Genomic DNA, 13,836 nt, shown 5'->3' on the forward strand with positions numbered 1-13,836 from the left:
TTAACAAAGAAGTAATTGTTGTGACATCCTTTGTCTGACTACTGTCGGAACCAGAAGCACAAGCATTTCGCTACACTTGCATTAACATCTGCTAACCATGTGTATGTGACCAATAAAATTTGATTTGATTTTGATTTGATACTGTTTACGATGGTGTGTCAGGATAGCTTTGTTGTGTCCACAGAACTGTCTAATTCACACAGTAGTCAGGGTTGCAAGGTATTAGCAAACTACAATATTACATTGTATTCTGAGGACACAATCAAACCCGAGAATGGTGACTGCATTTGACAGACAGCAACAATCGTCATTAATATTTGACTACTTGATTAATTTCCTGGTGTACTCCAAATATAAGCACTTTAAGTCTGACCATGGAGTATGACCATATTGTTGCTTAGAAGAGAACTCAAAAGGAGAAGACCCAGGTGCCCTATCCCCCTGGAAGAGCTGCAAGGTCACACCTATCATGCCTCGAGCACAGTTAGGACATCCTGATCCATATGGTAACAACCTCAGACCCGTCAAACCTGCCTCAGCCTCCGTTTAGTCAACTCTCCATGACAGTTCCACATTTTTGCCTAGAGCAGATAACACATTGGCTCAGGTAAACAATGTTGTGCATGGCTGTTGTGTACTGAAAATATAGATATAAGAACAAGCCTAGAATATAATTATAACTGAAATATAAAGATGGTAAACTCACAGCAACGTTTAGGAGATGTTCAAGGGCACCATTTTTGTTTCCAGACCAGAGCAATGACATTCAGAAACAGAATCACCCATTTTTAATAATAATTTGATTTCTCCGTTCTTGGGCCTCTTACTATTCTGCCACCAACAATGCTCTCCTGGTTAACCTTATTTCACTGGATCTGTTATTATGCACTGGATGGATTTTTAAAGAGACGGTATGTTATCTTACAACAAGTGCTTGGTCAAGGTTCTTTGGCGTGACCTTCCCAAGCTACAAACACAATTTGTTTTGTCCAATGAGCCCAACCAAGTCAGTTGAGGCCAGTCTTCCTCCTTGCATTGGCCTATTTATTAATTTATATTTCATTTGGATTAAAAAGGAGAGTTTAAGAAATTAAATGACATGACATTTTAAAATCCTCCTAGTCTTTGAAATTATTTTAATAAATGGAGAGGATGGGGTGGATTAAATATTTCACACAGGAAGCTTGTGGCCTGAGGTTGAACTCTCAAGAAGTCTTGATTTACCCCCAAAGTACTCAAAGTATTGCTTTTAACTGATGTACAATGTAGCAGGTCAGGAAAACTATTGAATATATTTACATTAATTAAGTATCCATTGTGTAGAGTCACTCTCCCTTCTTAAAGGAGTAACATTTTAGATGAAAACATGAATACATTGGGAGTTGATGTCCATTACAAACCTATCATGGAAAATGTAGCCTTCATAGGAAGGGCTTGGGGTCACCTCAGGAAATGTATACCTAATCAAATATTAGGGGATGTGATCTTATGTCTCTTTTGAGGATCCCATCCTGGAAGACCACACATTGTCCAGTGAGCTCTGACTTCAATTTATAACAGATCAATGTTCCTATAAGCCCTCCCACCGTGTCCTTCAGCTGGCTGTAGACAAAGGATTCCGATATCAATGAGATGGAATCAGTGGAGGTCAAAAAAGTACCAAGTCTCCCATTTGTATCAGCCACTGCAAAACAGCCCTCGCAACGCGCTATGTTGCCCAAAATCACCATAACATTTTGAGGGGAAGCAGGGTAGCCTAGTGGTTAGAGCGTTGGACTAGTAACTGGAAGATTGCAAGTTCAAATCCCCAAGCTGACAAGGTACAAATCTGTCGTTCTGCCCCTGAACAGGCAGTTAACCCACTGTTCCTAGGCCGTCATTAAAAATAAGATTTTGTTCTTAACTGCCTAGTTAAATAAAGGTAAAAAAATTAATGTAAAAAAGTCGATGGAAGGGACGGCACTCAATCCTAAATGAGTTTGGAATTCTGCAGGTTCACTTTAAATCAAGTCATATAGTCACCACCTTCCCGCAGACATTGTGAAAGAAAAGTTACAAGATATTGTAAAGCTCCTATACATAAAACTCAGATTGAGGATGATTATTAGTGAAATATTTCTCACATCAATGCAAAATGGTCAATCTTCTCAATCTTCTTTAATGATTCATTGGTTTAATATGCTCAGAGTCTGCATATAATTGCATGAAAGTTGGGTAACTCACCGCAGGATTATTTATTTAAAAAGTTCCAAACACCTTTAATGTAAAGGGTGAATGACTATTTAACACTAGTGAAATGATTTGATGCGCTTTACCATCCCTGTAATGAACATACGCCTCAACACCACTGCAACAAGCTTTGGCAAGGTACACTGATGCAATGTTTACTCCAAGTTTATTAAAAATGAATGGCAAGCATGTAGTGATGCAACACTAATTGCAACCAATGGACCTGCTGCTGACAAGTATTCAATTCCCCTGGAGTGTGATGTAAAACTAATTGCTTTAACACTATACTTTGTTATATCTTTGGCACCATCCCACTTCTGCTGTAACCCTTGACATCTCAGAGGTTGTCAGACCAGTTTAGCTTCCCATTTAATGAGCGGGTGAGCACTGAGAGACAACAATTGTTTGTTTAATATACGGTAATACACTGAGCAATGTGTGTGATAATGTGAAACAAAAATGGAATAACTGGACTCGAGTTTCCCTGGTGTCTTTCAATCATCATCAAAGTTAGTTGTGAAATGGTGTATACAACTTTTTGAGGAGAGAATTTGAGAGTATTTTCTATTAAACATTTTTGGATAATATAATGCATTACAATGACACCTAACCTCTTAGTGTATTAGAAGACATGCTGTAGTAACCATTCATAAATGGTATACTATCAATGCAATGGGGATATACAGCAACTGTACTCATAATATATTACACACAGGTGATTAAGAGCACTGTAAAACATATGAGAAATCATAGCAGTGCTTGCCTCCTTATAACAGCCTGTATGAATGCATAATATGCTCATAAATGCATTCTTCATTCATGACAGAGGTGGTTAATTTAAATGTTACTGAAATGACTAGCCATCCCACTGTGTATGATAACCCATTTTACAGAGCATGAAACACATACAAAAGTACCGCAAACATGAACGTAAATGCATCAATTCTATGCTCACTAATTGTGTTGAATTTTGAGATGCAATCCTGACAGGGCCAAATAAAGCAGCTCCCCTGTGTGTACTTAAGTGGAAAAGAAAAGCTCAGACCCTCCAGCCCCCTTGTTTGTGTATATCCTCTCTTTGCTCACTTTCTCTCTGCAGAGGTGAGAGGTGTTAATGAGGGCTCGGTCTACGATGCCATCCGATAACAAATATCACCCATAAACCACAACAATACCATGATAGCAGGATCGCACAGATTTGCAGGTAATTATGCCCCTCTGGATGTGCCACGATTCTCCCCTGGACTGCTGAGAGCTCGGAGAGAGGGCCTCACCAATTAAAGGAAGAAATACACCACACAGGAGAGTGCCATTCATTGTTTTGTCTCCTCACTTAGAGGCCTGCCAGTGTTTGTGAAAAGAAAAGGGTCTGCTGCTCCTGCTGAGAGTGTGTTATTCTACCGAACCAGGGCATCTAATAATGTAGGAAAGATAGGAGCTATTCCTTTTATTAATACCCACCTGCAAGCTCTGTTACCCAACTATGTACTTTTAACTAGTAGACATCAAGATGTGGTGGGGGGATTTCTTCTAGAACTGTTTGTGGTTGACTCTGTTGGACAGCAATAAAGAGAGCTTTTGAGTGTCTACCCTTACAAAAAGGTACCATGGTAGTACAATGAAAAAAATACCATGGTACTATCATTTATTTGGGTCACTACCACGACAGGAAAATACCATGGTACTGGTTCAAATGCAAGTTTTGTACAAGGGCATATATTGAAATATGGAAGTATGGTAGTTGTTTATAATGTATTATAATGATGGACTGTTTCCCACCATTGTCCTGGTAAAGGGACCAAAGACATAGTAATTTATGGTACTCACATAATACAACATTGACTTCTTGCTCCTAAACCCATTTATCTCATAGTGAAATACCCCATCATGCATGATCTAGTAATGTATTGTACCCTCTTAAACCTTGGGACCTGGATAGGTTATGGTAATGGTGAAAATAATGAAGAGATTCTGAAAACCATGAAGATTTAAAATTGTACATTTATCTGGGACTTCTTCAACGTTACAGTTCTCAGTTGTCTCTCTCATTCAACTAACAAGGCTACTCTTATACAATTTTAAATAGCCAACATAATAAAAAACTATTTGTAAAAATGTATTCATTGTAATCTTATCTCATAAATATATTTTCATCATGTCATTCTCAACATATCCCTAACAACAGGAAGTTACAATGTTTCCCTTTGTTTACACTCTGTGTGAACATTCATTGGAGTCCTCATGACTACAACAGGCTAGCTTGACTGGAGCTAACGTTAGCCAACATAATTTTATAAATATATTAAACTATCAAAATGTCATAAAAAAATAACAACAATAATATCATTACACTTTGCTTAACTTGGTGTTTCATATCCTATGCTTTATAATTCACTCACTGTGAAGATAAGGTCACTCGAGATTTTAGAAGGGTGAGCTTCGTTTTAGAGTCTCCTATTAGAGAGTCTTGAAAGCTGCAATATTATATGCCTTGTAGAGACGTGGCTGGATGACTCTATGTACGTTGGACTCAGTGGTTTCTCCTTGTCTCATTGCACACTAGCGACTCTTGTGGCGGGCCAGGCGCAGTGCACGCTGACCAGGTCGCCAGGTGCACGGTGTTTCCTCCAACACATTGGTGCGGCTGGCTTCCGGGTTGGATGCGCTGTGTTAAGAAGCAGTGCGGCTTGGTTGGGTTGTGTTTCGGAAGACTTATGGCTTTCGACCTTCGTCTCTCCTGAGCCCATACGGGAGTTGTAGCAATGAGACAATATATAGTAACCACTAACAATTGGATACCACGAAATTGGGGAGAAAAAGGAGGTAAAATTCAAATATCTCATATGTCTCACAATCTGGCACATTTTTGGTTGGCAACACAGTGAGCCCAAACATGAGCAAAAAACGGTACTATTTGTACAGAAAGTATGACCCATTTTTGAAAGCAACAATTTCCCTTTTCCTTTGACTTTATCAGAAACCCATAATGGTATATAACAGCATCAATATAATACCAACCAACCTCTTTTGACATTGGTGGGTTTATTTATTTAATGCAATATACTGCCATTGTATGATCATTTTTTGTACCATCTATCATAATTGTCTGTTAACATGGTAGAATGTATTATGCAGGTTAAAACCATGGTATTTCTATGATCCACATCGATACCATGGAATAATTTAGGCACAATGGCTGTACCATCATACTTCAAAGCCAAAAGCATTGACATGTTTCAGACTATACCATGGTATACGTTACAGTAAAATAATAATACCATGCTATAAATGAAAGTACCATGGTAGTAACATAGTACATTTTTGTAAGGGTACTTTGTGTTCGAGCCTACTTTCATTGTCATGGAGCTTCTATGAATGTAGCAAATCGCTTTTCACAAACATCTCAAGTATGGTGGCTCACACCAAGGAAATTCAGTGAAATGACCCGCAGACCCACACCCATGTTACTTTGCCAAGGTATTCTTTGTGGAAGAGAGGTGAGAAAATCCTAATGCATGGTAAAACAGGAATGCTGCTCTCCATCCCATAGGACACAGCAAGTGCCAGGGCCGGTGCCATAGCAACAATCCTCACTCCAGCCATCACTGCCAGCCTTGACAGGTGTGTTAAGCTTTGTGGACACTGGGAATGGAATGGATTGACTCCTTTGCAGAGTGTTTTTGGAGAGGACTGGCTTTGATGGGTATGAGAACCCTTTGATAACCCCCTCACCGAGCTAGAGGGATGGCTGGGCAGAAAAGCCAGGCATAGTGACTTCTGAAGTACTCTTCCAGTCCAGTCCCCCAATATGAGTCCCCTGCAGCAAGTAAACCACTGAGCACAAACTGGTTAAATAACTGTTGTTTCCAGATCATTTCAACAATAAAATTCAAGGTGATGATGTTGGATCAACATGAGAAACTGATTTGCAAAAAGTAATCGACATAAACTGATTAATGGATTTTGTATTTTTTTGCCACCCAACTGTTACCCCAAATCCAATTAGATATGTATATAAGACAACCTGGCCAGCTAAACCCTCCCCTACCCCGAACAACGCTGGGCCAATTGTGCGCTGCCTCATGGGTCTCCCAGTCACGGATGTCTGTGACACAGCCCAGGATCAAACCCGGGTCTGTAGTGACGTCTCAAGCACTGCGATGCACTGCCTTAGACTGCTGTGCAACTCGATAGGCCCATGCCTGTTGGTTTTACATTGAGTTGTCAACTAACGTGAATTCAATCAAAACTAGATGTTGACATTATGTTTGTGCCCAGTGGGAAGTGAGTGCCCCTCATGCCTCACCCTCTCTCACATTTCTTGCAATGAAGGCATTGTCACCTAAGTGCGCCTGAGAGAATGTCAACTCAAGGTGTTGTGTGATACATGCAGCATCAGTAACCATGCAGCCTGTAGTAGTCAATGGTAAGGACCTCATGTATAGTTGAAGCTCAAGTATACTGAGTATACTTCACATATCAAAAACTTGAGGTAGGCGTGATACAAGGAAATGTAAGTTGTGTTTACAAATAACACCCCATGCAGTACATACATTATAGCTTGAGCTGCTCTAGGGATACCATTCTCTCCCAAACAATGGTCATGTGCCAGGGAGCACTGTAAACACACAGGCAGTACATTCAACATCACGGTTCCCAAGGGAGGCTAGAGGGTGTTTGTAAAATTTACGTCACTAACAACTGAAATGCAGACTCAATGCACACTCACAGTTAAACAAACACCAGTGTTCTCAATTTGAAAGTTTCTGAATTCGTGCTGCTTTACAGACTTGGATTGAACCGGATGAGTGAGGTTTTGTCACCTTATTTCAGCACGTTCGAAAACACATTTACAGTGCTTTCAGAAAGTATTCACCTCACTTGACTTTTTCCACATTTTGTTGTGTTACAGCCTCAAATGGATTCAATTTAGCTTTTTGCTCCTGGACTACACACAATATCCGATAATGTCAAAGCGGAATTATGTTTTTCGACATTTTTACAAATTAATACAAGATTTAGAAGTGGAAATGTCTTGAGTAATTAAGTATTCAGCCCCTGTCGTATGGCAAGCCTAAATATGTTCAGGAGTAGAAATGTGCTTAACATCTCACATAATCAAATCAAATCAAACTTTATTTATCACCTGCGCCGAATACAATATGTGTAGACCTTACAGTGAATTTCTTACTACAAGCCCTTTTCCAACAGTGCAGTTCAAGAAAGAGTTCAGAAAATATTTCCCAAATAAACTAAAGTAAAAAACTATAAATAGTAACACAATAAAATAAAAATAATGAGGCTATATACAGGGGGTACCGAGTCAATGTGCGGGGCTACAGGTTAGTCTAGGTAATTTGTACATGTAGGTAGGGGTGAAGTGACTATGCATAGATAATAAACAACGAGTAGAAGCAGTGTAAAAAACAAAAGGACGTGGGTGTTAATGTAAACAATCTGGTGGCCATTTGATGAATTGTTTTATGGCTTGGGGGTAGAAGCTGTTAAGGAGCATTTTGGTCCTAGACTTGGTGCTCTGGTACCACTTGCCTTGCATTAGCAGAGAAAACAGTCTATGGCTTGGGTGACTGGAGTCATTGACAATTTTTTGGGCTTTCCTCTGACAATAATACGTTGCATGGACTCACTCTGTGTACAATAATAGTGTTTAACATGCTTTTTGAATGATTACATCATCACTGTACCCCACACATACAGTGGGGAGCACAAATATTTGATACACTGCCGATTTTGCAGGTTTTCATACTTACAAAGCATGTAGAGGTCTGTCATTTTTATCATAGGTATACTTCAACTGTGAGATCTAGAAAATCACATTGATTGATTTTCAAGTAATTCATTTGCATTTTATTGCATGGCATAAGTATATGATACATCAGAAAAGCACAACTTAATATTTGGTACAGAAACCTTTGTTTGTAATTATCATACATTTCCTGTAGTTCTTGAACAGGTTTGCACACACTGCAGCAGGGATTTTGGCCCAGTCCTCCATACAGACCCAGATCCTTCAGGTTTCGGGGCTGTCGCTGGGCAATACGGACTTTCAGCTCCCTCCAAAGATTTTCTATTGGGTTCAGGTCTGGAGACTTGCTAGGCCACTCCAGGACCTTGAGATGCTTCTTACGGAGCCACTCCTTAGTTGCCCTGACTGTGTGTTTCGGGTCATTGTCATGCTGGAAGACCCAGCCATGACCCATCTTCAATGCTCTTACTGAGGGAAGGAGGTTGTTGGCCAAGATCTCGCGATACATGGCCCCATCCATCCTCCCCTCAATACGGTGCAGTCGTCCTGTCCCCTTTGCAGAAAAGAATCCCCAAAGAATGATGTTTCCACCTCAATGCTTCACGGTTGGGATGGTGTTCTTGGGGTTGTACTCATCCTTCTTCTTCCTCCAAACACAGCGAATGGAGTTTAGACCAAAAAGCTATATTTTGGTCTCATCAGACCACATGACCTTCTCCCATTCCTCCTCTGGATCATCCCGATTGTCATTGGCAAACTTCAGAGGGGCCTGGACATGCGCTGGCTTGAGCAGGGGGACCTTGCGTGCCCTGTAGGATTTTAATCCATGACGGCGTAGTGTGTTACTAATGGTTTTCTTTGAGACTGTGGTCCCAGCTCTCTTCAGGTCATTGACCAGGCCCTGCCGTGTAGTTCTGGGTTGATCCATCACCTCCCTCATGATCATTGATGCCCCACGAGGTGAAATCTTGCATGGAGCCCCAGACCGAGGGTCATTGACCGTCATCTTGAACTTCATCCATTTTCTAATAATTGCGCCAACAGTTGTTGCCTTCTCACCAAGCTGCTTGCCTATTGTCCTGTAGCCCATCCCAGCCTTGTGCAGGTCTACAATTTTATCCCTGATGTCCTTACACAGCTCTCTGGTCATGGCCATTGTGGAGAGGTTAGAGTCTGTTTGATTGAGTGTGTGTACAGGTGTCTTTTATACAGGTAACGAGTTCAAACAGGTGCAGTTAATACAGGTAATGAGTGGAGAACAGGAGGGCTTCTTAAAGAAAAACTTACAGGTCTGTGAGAGCCGGAATTCTTACTGGTTGGTAGGTGATCAAATACTTATGACATGCAATAAAATGCAAATTAATTACTTAAAAATCATACAATGTGATTTTCTGGATTTTTGTTTTAGATTCCGTCTCTCACAGTTGAAGTGTACCTATGATAAAAATTACAGACCTCTACATGCTTTGTAAGTAGGAAAACCTGCAAAATCGGCAGAGTATCAAATACTTGTTCTCCCCACTGTACAAGCATCTGTAAGTTCCCTCAGCCGAGCAGGGAATTTCAAACACAGATTCAAGCACAAAGACCATGTAGGTTGTCCAATGCCTCGCAAATAAGCGCACCTATTGGTAGATGAGTACAACATCAAAAAAGCAGACTTTGAAAATCTCTTTGAGCATGGTGAAGTTATTAATTGCACTTTGGATACTGTATCAATGCACCCAGTCAGTAGGAAGATACAGGCGTCCTTCCTAACTCAGTTGCCGAAGAGGAAGGAAACCGCTCAGGGATTTTCCCACGATAACAATATTGACTTTAAAACCTGTTACAGCAATTAAATGGTTGTGATAGGAGAAAACTGGGGATGGATCAACAAGATTGTACTTACTCCACAATACTAACCTGGTGGTTTATTTGCAGCAATTTGACAATGAAGGCCTGATTCACATCGTCTCCTCTGAACAGTTGATGTTGAGATATGTCTGTTACTTGAACTCATTTATTTGGGCTGCAATTTCTGAGGCTGGTTTACTCTAATGAACTTATCCATTGCAGCAGAGGTAACTCTGGGTCTTCCTTTTCTTTGGCGGTCCTCATGACAGGGCTTGATGGTTTTTGCGAATGCACTTGAAGAAACGTTCAAAGTTCTTGATATGATGGACTGTCGTTTTTCTTTGCTTATTTGAGCTGTTCTGTTCTTGCCATAATATGGACTTGGTCTTTTACCAAATCTTCTGTATACCACCCCTACCTTGTCACAACACAACTGTTTGGCTCAAACACATTAAGAAGGAAAGAAAAAAACACAAATTCACTTTCAACAAGACACACCTGTTATTTGAAATGGATTCCATGTGACTACCTTATGAAGCTGGTTGAGAGAATACCAAGAGTGTGCAAAGCTGTCATCAAGGCAACGGGTGGCTACTTTAAAGAATCTTAAATATTAAATATATTTTCAATTGTTTAACACATGTTTGGTTACTACATGATTCCATATATGTTATTTCATAGTTTTGATGTCTGCACTATAATTCTACAATGTAGAAAATAGTAAAAATAAAGAAAAACCCTTGACTGATGCTGTATATTAGTGTTTTATTCTTCATGAATTCTTTACAATTGTTAAACATTTCTTCTACTTTGACATTACAAAGTACTTTGTGTAGATCATTGACAAAAAATAAGCAATTAAATTAATTGTATTCCCTCTATGTTACACAACAAAATATTGAAAAAGTCAAGGGGTGTGAACACTTTCTGACGGCACTCTATGACTGCAAAGCCAATTAATTACAATTTGCAAGGTTTCTGACAGTCTCTCGAAGGTTGCTTAACAGTTGTGTCAACAACGTGTTCTCTTCATCTTTCCTGCGGTCTTAGATCATTACTTCAGACATGACAGACACCAGGCAGACATCCATCTGTTGCAGTTTGCCTGCTACCCTTTGCCTCTGTTTATATGACAACCCGTGTCATATTCGCTGACTTCAATAACATGTCTTGATTTGGTCAAAGGTTGCAATTCCTATATGGAGGAAAAAGGCATGTCAGTATCTGTTTCTGTGTCGACGCATCCTCATACTTTAGATGGCTATTCACCAGAAATAAAGCATCTTGGAGCAAATCACCCCACTCCTTGTCTTCTTGGATCTCCAGAGACAGAGGCTGCTGAGGTTGTTGTTAATGTCAATCTCAGTGGTTGAAACGAGAATCCCTGTGTTTGACATTTTTTGAAAGACATCGAGGCATCTGTTATTGTCTGTGACCTGCTAGTAGTTACTTGTTGACCTTACTTATTAAAAAGTTAGTCGATATGCCCTTACAAAAAAACACATTTGCAGTTTCATATGTAAAAAATCCATTTTTTTTGCAAGTTCACATGTTAAAATTCATCACATATGAAAATCTAATTTGCAGGTTCACATGTAAGAAAACTCTAAATGTGAATATCTCACTTTCACATGTGGAATTTCAAGTTCACATGTGAAAAACAATCATATAAAAATTTAATTTGCAACTACATATGTGAAAACCTTTCATATGATTCAACATGTGAAAGAGAGTTTTTCACATTTGGGGTTTCCTTACATATGAACCTGCAAATTAGATTTTTAAATGTGATTATTATTTACATGTGAACTTGCAATTCTACATCTGCAAATCAAATTTGCAGATTCACGTGTAAGAAGATTCCACATTTTTAAACAAAGGAAATGTAAACAAAATGGTTTTGAGAGTGGTTGCATTTCTCCAGCCCTTCCCTCAGCTTTATACCGAAACTGTGGTGGGGAATGTGCATTGTTAATGTTTCGGTTAAGGATTGCGCAGTAATAGTCATATTATATAGTGCAATCTTGTAGTGAGGGAATTACTTTTGTGCCATTATTTTCAAGGAAAACTTGATAGCCGAACACAAGCCTTTAATACAAGTATTGACAAAAAATGATTAGCAAAATAAAATATTGCAATGAAATAATGTTTTAATGTGAGAGCAAAGGAATTGGTAAACATTTTGTTTCAGTGAAACGTTGTTTATGATAAAGCAATTAAATAAATCGCCTCCCTCTTTCCTTAAAATTTTCACAAGTTTGCATTTATTGTCATGTACTGGAGGCAGATTTGCAGAGTGACCATTAGCTGGCACAGCCACAAAGTCATAACATCTGATTTTAAACCTAACCCTAGCCTTAACCCTAACCTTAGTCACACTACTAACCCTAACCTTAAATTAAGACCAAAAAGCACATTTTTGTTTTCTTGAATTTTTACGATTTTTAGCCAATTTTGATTTTACAGCTAGTCCATCTATTGGAAATTGCTCAGTTTGGCCTCCAGGGCAAGATTCATGACAATAAACCTCAACCTTATTAGCAGATGGATATAAATGTCTATACAGTGGTAACACTTTTTTTCAGCATCTCCTAAAAAGATAGTAGTATAATTAAGGACAGTATCTTGCAGGATTCAGAAGTTGGAATAGCAAGAGTTGTGGCTCTGTCCATTCTCTGTGATTGTCATTCTAATGGAATCTAGAAAGAACAAAAACTTGTCCTCAAACATTTACATCAAAAGGTGCAAAGTTATGGGCAAAGACACAAAATATCCACATCAAATATATATTTTTTCTTATCAAATAACATGGAAAACGACCACTTTGCGCAGTATAAATTTACCGTCAGTACAAACCACTTAATATAAATGAACACTATTGTATTGTACATAGGCCGGTCATCTAGGCTTGTACCTGAGGACTTTCAATCACCATGAAGAAAAACAATGCACAATACAGTAATTGAGTACATTGAGACGTTTAGTTGTTTATGATGATGTGGCTCAATTCGTAGAGCATGGCGCTTGCAATGATACTATTGTGGGTTCTATTCCCACGGGGGACTAGTATGAAAATGTATGCACTCACTACTGTAAGCTGCTCTGGATGAGAGTGTCTACTGAAATGGATAAGTAAAGAATAGACCATTTCAGTTTTCACATAGAAATAAGTTGCATTTGCAAAGTATTTCAAGAAACTGGAAAACATATATCAAGCAAGCATTTTTATATTCCACAAGTATTATCAGATTAACTGTTTTGTTCATATAATTATCAGACTCAAGTTACAAATGCTGGTAAACACTTAAAAACATGTTTTTCAGTTTTTTTTTTACTAGTGGACCAATAAAGACATCTTCAGCGATCTGGCAGGCTTTAGGACCATGCGGATCATTGCTCGGGGAGCAGCTGTCAGCCTGTGCACCTTTTCTGTCACTTTTAGAATGTAGAGGGCAGAGACAGAGCCATTTCCTTTGCCGGTCAGCTTTTTAGGCAGTGTGCCGATTGCTTTGAATTTGATGTCGGGATTTGAAGTTGGCCTTGTTGTAATCTGATAGCCAGTGTTTAATTTAATTGGGAGGTGGGGAGCACTCCTTTCTGGTGACCATTCAGAACCAAAAACAGTTTTATTACTTTTAAAATATGGGTTGTGATAGCTGTAAGCCTAACTGTTATTTTCATTTATTCGCCCAGTAGGGTAGCGTAAGGGTCAAAATAAGTATGAAAGGAGCAAAGCCCAAGGTATAAATTATTACACAAATATTATTGCCATAGACATACCAGAATGGCTTTCCAAGAGGTGTTGAGTGTTCCAGTCCCAGTCCTCACTTAAATGTGCTTGAAAACAGAGACAGATTTGGATCCTTGATATCTTTCAACTAAAAACCCACCACTGGTGTGCATGGCCAAAGAGGTGTTTTGTCATGTTATCCAACAAATATAAACACTTGGATTACATTTAGATTATAATCATGTAGCAGATGCTCCTATCCTATGGTCAGGTA

Source organism: Oncorhynchus clarkii, chromosome 2, assembly GCF_045791955.1.
Source record: "Oncorhynchus clarkii lewisi isolate Uvic-CL-2024 chromosome 2, UVic_Ocla_1.0, whole genome shotgun sequence".
NCBI classification, from domain to species: domain Eukaryota; kingdom Metazoa; phylum Chordata; class Actinopteri; order Salmoniformes; family Salmonidae; genus Oncorhynchus; species Oncorhynchus clarkii.